At 47.1% G+C, this 5,493-nt stretch overlaps 2 pseudogenes; both read left to right on the forward strand.

Moving 5' to 3' along the window:
* The first annotated feature begins 297 nt into the window (after nucleotides 1-297).
* LOC114609306 lies at nucleotides 298-741 on the forward strand (annotated as a pseudogene).
* Nucleotides 742-1,762: 1,021 nt separating this feature from the next.
* LOC114609310 lies at nucleotides 1,763-1,882 on the forward strand (annotated as a pseudogene).
* Nucleotides 1,883-5,493: the final 3,611 nt, after the last annotated feature.

The following is a 5,493-nucleotide window of genomic DNA, read 5'->3' on the forward strand; positions in this document are numbered from 1 at the left end:
TAAGAAAACCGACCTTGAAAAGTTGAGTGGCTATTGCTCTGTAGCCACTGACCAGTTAGACTGAGACTGGGATGTAGATATTTACGTGCCCCTTTCTAGTGTCCTCTCTGTGTAGCAAAGTGGAGAGGTATTATCTAAATATCCCCTACATTGGGTTTGGAGTTAAATATTTCGTAACTTCATAAATTTTAGCCAATGTTCTTCTGTTAACATTTTTTCTCAGATCCTCTTCTCTCTAAAATCTGTTTTCACCAAACCTGAAAGTACCTTAAGGCTCTTTTACCGAGACCCGCCAACATGGGCCGAGTTCGCACCAAGACTGTGAAGAAGGCGGCCAGGGTCATCATTGAGAAGTACTACACGAGCCTGGGAAATGACTTCCACACCAACAAGCGCGTATGTGAAAAGATCGCCACTATCCCCAGCAAGAAACTTCGGAACAAGATAGCTGGCTACGTCAAGCATCTGATGAAGCAGATTCAGAGAGGTCCTGTGAGAGGCATCTCTATCAAGTTGCAGGAAGAAGAGAGAGAGAGGAGAGATAATTATGTTCCTGAGGTCTCAGCCCTAGACCAGGAGATCATTGAGGTAGATCCTGACACCAAGGAAATGCTGAAGCTTCTGGACTTTGGCAGTCTCTCTAACCTTCAGGTCACTCAGCCTACAGTTGGGATGAATTTCAAAACACCACGTGGAGCTGTTTAATCTTTTATGCCATATTTTCAATAAACCTGAAAAAAACACAAAAGAACAAAACAAACAAACGAAAAAAGAAAGTACCTTAAGAGATGATTTTTCTGGAAGCATTTTACACTGAAAAACCAAATACTCAGGGGCTGGTGAGAAGGCTTGGAGGATGAAAGTCCCGGCCTAGCCATGTGAATTGGGTCACCAGACCCAGATAAAAGTGAAAGGAGAGATACAACACCACAAAATACAATTTGCCCACATAGAAGTATTCAAAGTGGAGTCAGGGAAAGTCAAGCACACCCATGTGACTGTGAAGGTGTAGCTTCCTCCAGGGAGAGTCACAGAGAATAGGCATCCCCATGGATAAGTGCTCCTCAAAGAAGACTTACACCTAATTATCTCAGCACGAGCCATACATAGCATTTCAGTGACCCTCAAGTCATAGATAAGAAGCCCCTACTTTTGATAAGTGAGCGAAGTATATGTAAAACCAAGAGTCATTAGAGTTGCAACCTTAGGGTTTTGGTGTGTGCTCTTGGTCTGTCTAGTAAGATTCCTAGAAAACTGCAGGTATACAGCCAGGAAAGAAGAAAGGCCTGAAGCATTTGCAAATTGTGTTGGAATCTTGTCTCTCAGTTGTGGGGGTGGTGGGAGGGCTTTAGTGGGATTTCAGGATGAGTCCCTCCTTTTGTTTTCATGGCCTCCAAACTTTTCCTGCCTTTCTATCCTGCCTCAGCCTGGCCACAAGTATCAATTTGGCTCTGTGGTCCCCAGATCCTTAGTACATAAAGCTAGCTTTGAAAATGTCACCTCCTATGCTCCTTCCCAGTCCCCAAACCGCGTCGCGCTAAACCACTCCTGAATGGTTGTGGAGTGAGGGGATGTTTTGGGTTTCCAGAAGGGTTCATGACACTCCAACATCACTTCTTTAGGGTAGCAGAGATGCCACTGAATCTCTCTTCATTATAAAGAAGACATCAAGCAGGGCCTGGTGCCCCCAAGCTTCTAGAAACTGAGAGAGATTGTTACAACGTTGAGACCAAGCTGGGCTGTTTAGTGAGTCCCAGAATAGCCTGGACTTCAGAGTAGGTGCAGCCGCTGTGCTACATGTCCATCAGTATGTGCCAGAAAGGCTGTGATGCTCAGTGTTCTGACCTATGAACGCCAGAATGGTTCGTAGTAGCCTAACAGTCCCTGACAAAAAGGCAAGCCTGAGACAACCACCACTCTGTTGCCAGGGAGCCCGAAAAGGGAGCTAGCCTGGCACAGCACCAGTCAGACACTGCACAGAGATGAACAGGCTCCCAGGATGGGGAGTAAGCTGGAGACTAGAAAAATCTGACCTGGGACCACGCCCCACCATCAGGAGCGAACCTGAGACAGACAACCCTCACATAGGGCCACTCAGATGAGCTGGGCAAGGAGCAAGTCCAAGATCAGACTAGCACCACAGAGCCAGGACAGCGAGCTAGCCTGAGGTAACAACCGGTCTAGCGCCACACGGGCCTAGAAGGGACAGACCATGCCCCAGAAGACCTTTGCTTGGCGCCATAAGGCACAAGCAGAGCATAGCACTCCTGAGACCACTTCTGAGATGACTCCAGACACTCAAAAACCCCAGGTGCCACTAAGAGAAACAAGTGGAGGAGAAATGGAAGAGAAAGAGAAACAGAAGGATATGGGCACAGTGAGGAAAGGCAGAACTGGAGACTCAGAGGCAGTGAGGAACAGCCTGATGTGAGTAGTCAGTGATGCCACCTGGGACCATGTTGGGGTCCTGGCCTGTGCTACCACTAGGGTCCACATCTGAATTCACTGCCCTGCAGCAGGAGGGGTCTGTTATCACCAAAGGCCAGGCTGATGTTCCTGGTCTAGGCTGCCACTCTAGGATACATTAACGTCTGAGGGCTGTGCAGAACTGGCCCCAGCCCTCACCTGGACATCATTAGAGAGTGGTACCTGGGGGACAGTAGAATGGAAGAACTGACGCTGATGCTAGCCAGCTGTAGTACTCGGGAGAGGGACCTGCACATTGTGGGACTTGCAGGTGAGCCAGCCCTGAAGATATGACCATAGGAGAGATATCCCTCCCATTCATCTCCTGTGCAGTGGCATGGGTGGGGGAGAGATAATCCCTTCACTACCTGCAGCAGGCAGAAGACCTGCTCCTGGGATCATGAGAACTGACTCTGCCCTTTACCTGCTATGCACAAGGGAGAGCAGGCCCTGTACCTCATCTGAACAGGACAGTAGAGCAGACCCTAGTGGTTGTTGTCATCAGCCCTGAAGGCACGAGCATGGGAGAGCATGGCAATTTGTCTACTGGGCAGTGACATGGGCAGCAAGAGATGGCCCCCATCCATTGTCACCTATGGCAGGCAGGAGAGCTGGCTCTGCCTTTCACCCACTGCTGCACTTGGAAAAGCAGGCCCTGCACCTCACCTGAGCAGCACAGTAGAGCGGCCCTGGATATGTGGGTTGTAGGTGAGCTGTCCCCAGGGCATAAGTGTGGGAGAGCCGACCCTGCCTCTTATCCACCGGGAAGTGGAGCTCTCTCCTCCCCCTCCCTTCTCCTTCACCATCTATGGCAAACTGGCCCCACGGACATGACAACTGGGCATGCCCCTCACCAGCTACAACACTCAGGAGAGCAGACCCCGCACCTCCCCTGGGCAGCAGGGTAAAGCTGGCCCTGGTTGTGGGAAGAGAAAGGTTGCTGAGTAGCCAGCCACCTAGGGTAAAGAGAGAAAAAAAAGGAGGTTGACAAGATCAGATACCTCTCAGGCCCAGATCCAAGGCTTTGATCCTACCCCAACATCTAGACTAGACTGCATGAAGAAGCCAGTCCTACAGATCCAAAACTACAGGATGTCCATGACACGAGGCAACAACAGGACATCTGAGAGGAGTCCCAATGAGGTTCCAGTATTACTAGAGTAGCAGAAGCCAGAGGCCAGTGCCAGACCTGGATAGATGAGTCATTGCAATGAACACTTGTGAGCAAAGAAGTGTGGACAAAAGGGTATACTGTGGGACACACTGTGACACACTACAGATGCCACAAGATTTTTTTTCTCTGTCTGGGGGTAGGTTGCATGGGTGGAGGGTGGCTATGAGAAGAGGGGCAGGTGAGAGAGATTGGGTGCATGATGTGAAATTCACAAAGAACCAACAGAAAATTAAGAAGAATAGAAAAGAGAAGGAAAATGAAGGAAAGAAAGAATGGGAAGGAGAGAGAAAGAAGAAAGAAGTTATCAGTGCCAATGAATGTTGAATGTTCCCCTGTTTGTAAAATAAAACTTAAGAATTAAGGGGAAAGGTAGTATCAAAGGTTGGAATTTCTTTTTCTTTAAGCCATGCCTGATCTCTGTCTGGGAATCAGTGCAAATGACACAGTCTTCCACCCCATATTTGAAGTTGTGGGTTATTTACCGGTATGCATAAATACTGATTAAATGGCGAGTGCTTTAAAATCAGGCTTAATTTCACTGTAACATAAATCTTGGCTGGATAAACATTGCAGACGTTTATGGCAGAGTCTGCCCCACAAGCTCCCGCTTCCGGAGTATGTTTTGGGGGAGTGTAGCATCTGCTCTTTATCAAGACAGAGAGTATTTTATGGTGACTGCTTCCTGCACAGATAAATAGATACCAACCCCCCCATAAGAAACTTTTCTTTTCAATGGCTAGTCTTTGAAACTTTACATCACTAGAACTTTTACAACTCCTGATTCAGCTTTACAATGAGGAGCCAGAGCTGGGGTAGATGACTTTCCATTACAATGCCTGTAGCACTACTGATCTCCTGCATGGTTGGTGTGGTAGGTGCAGCAGACTTTTGTCCAATCCAGGGAAAGCTGACTTAAAGAAACTTGAAACCACCACATCTTTTCAAACATCTAAGACCTGGTTTACAGCAGAGCTTGCTATTTCAGAGTCTAAAGTCTCAGTCTTAGCTCCAACTCTGACAGGCAGGATCTGCTCTGTGGTAGCCTCTAGGCACGTACAGGAAAGGAGTCAGGCATGCAGCATGCATTCATATGGCAAGCAGATCTTTCCTTCTGTTCCTCAGGAAGCTGCAATCACTGAGGGCACAGATTCTAGTCCTAAGACAATGGACCAACCTCCAAGGAAACTGACTTTCTGAACATGGACAATATTCTCTTGACTCACATGCGGGGATACTATCATGAGATACATATCATTTTATTTATCATACAATTGTTGCTTTGGGAAATACTGTTAGTTCCAATGACAAATTTAAAACTCATATTTCTTAAGCATTTAGCATATCAAATTTCTTGTGCGCTAAAAAAGATAAACTGAGCCACAGTAAGATTTCTTCTTAAGAGATTGCCTGAGCAAGCAGTGATTCATCAGTTAGGCAAGCTCAAGGGAAGAAACACAAGAGACGGAGGGGGAGATTGGAGAAGAAAGGAAAGCAAACGCTTGATGAGTTACAGTTTGTCACTGTGTCTGGCATTAGGAAGACCCCATTACATAATGGTGCTTGCTGGCTGCTGCTTACTGGCTTAACTTAAATTCTGCTTTTCTTTGCTTTAGGATTTTATGAAGTTCTTCTACTTAGGAACTGTTTAATTTCTGAAAACCATAGTCTTCAGAAGAGTGCGGTGACAGTCACGCTGTTGGTGTGGGAAGATAACAGACATGCCCTGAGAGATAAGAGCAAACCAGAACCCCTCAGGGGAGATGCTTGACTCCAGCACAGACTACAGATTTCTTAAATCGTCTGTATCTCTGATCTCGAAAAATCACTTCAGGGACCCTGTCTTATACTGCTAT

The sequence above is a fragment of the Grammomys surdaster genome, unplaced genomic scaffold (genome assembly GCF_004785775.1).
Source record: "Grammomys surdaster isolate TR1022 unplaced genomic scaffold, NIH_TR_1.0 125951, whole genome shotgun sequence".
Classification (NCBI taxonomy): domain Eukaryota; kingdom Metazoa; phylum Chordata; class Mammalia; order Rodentia; family Muridae; genus Grammomys; species Grammomys surdaster.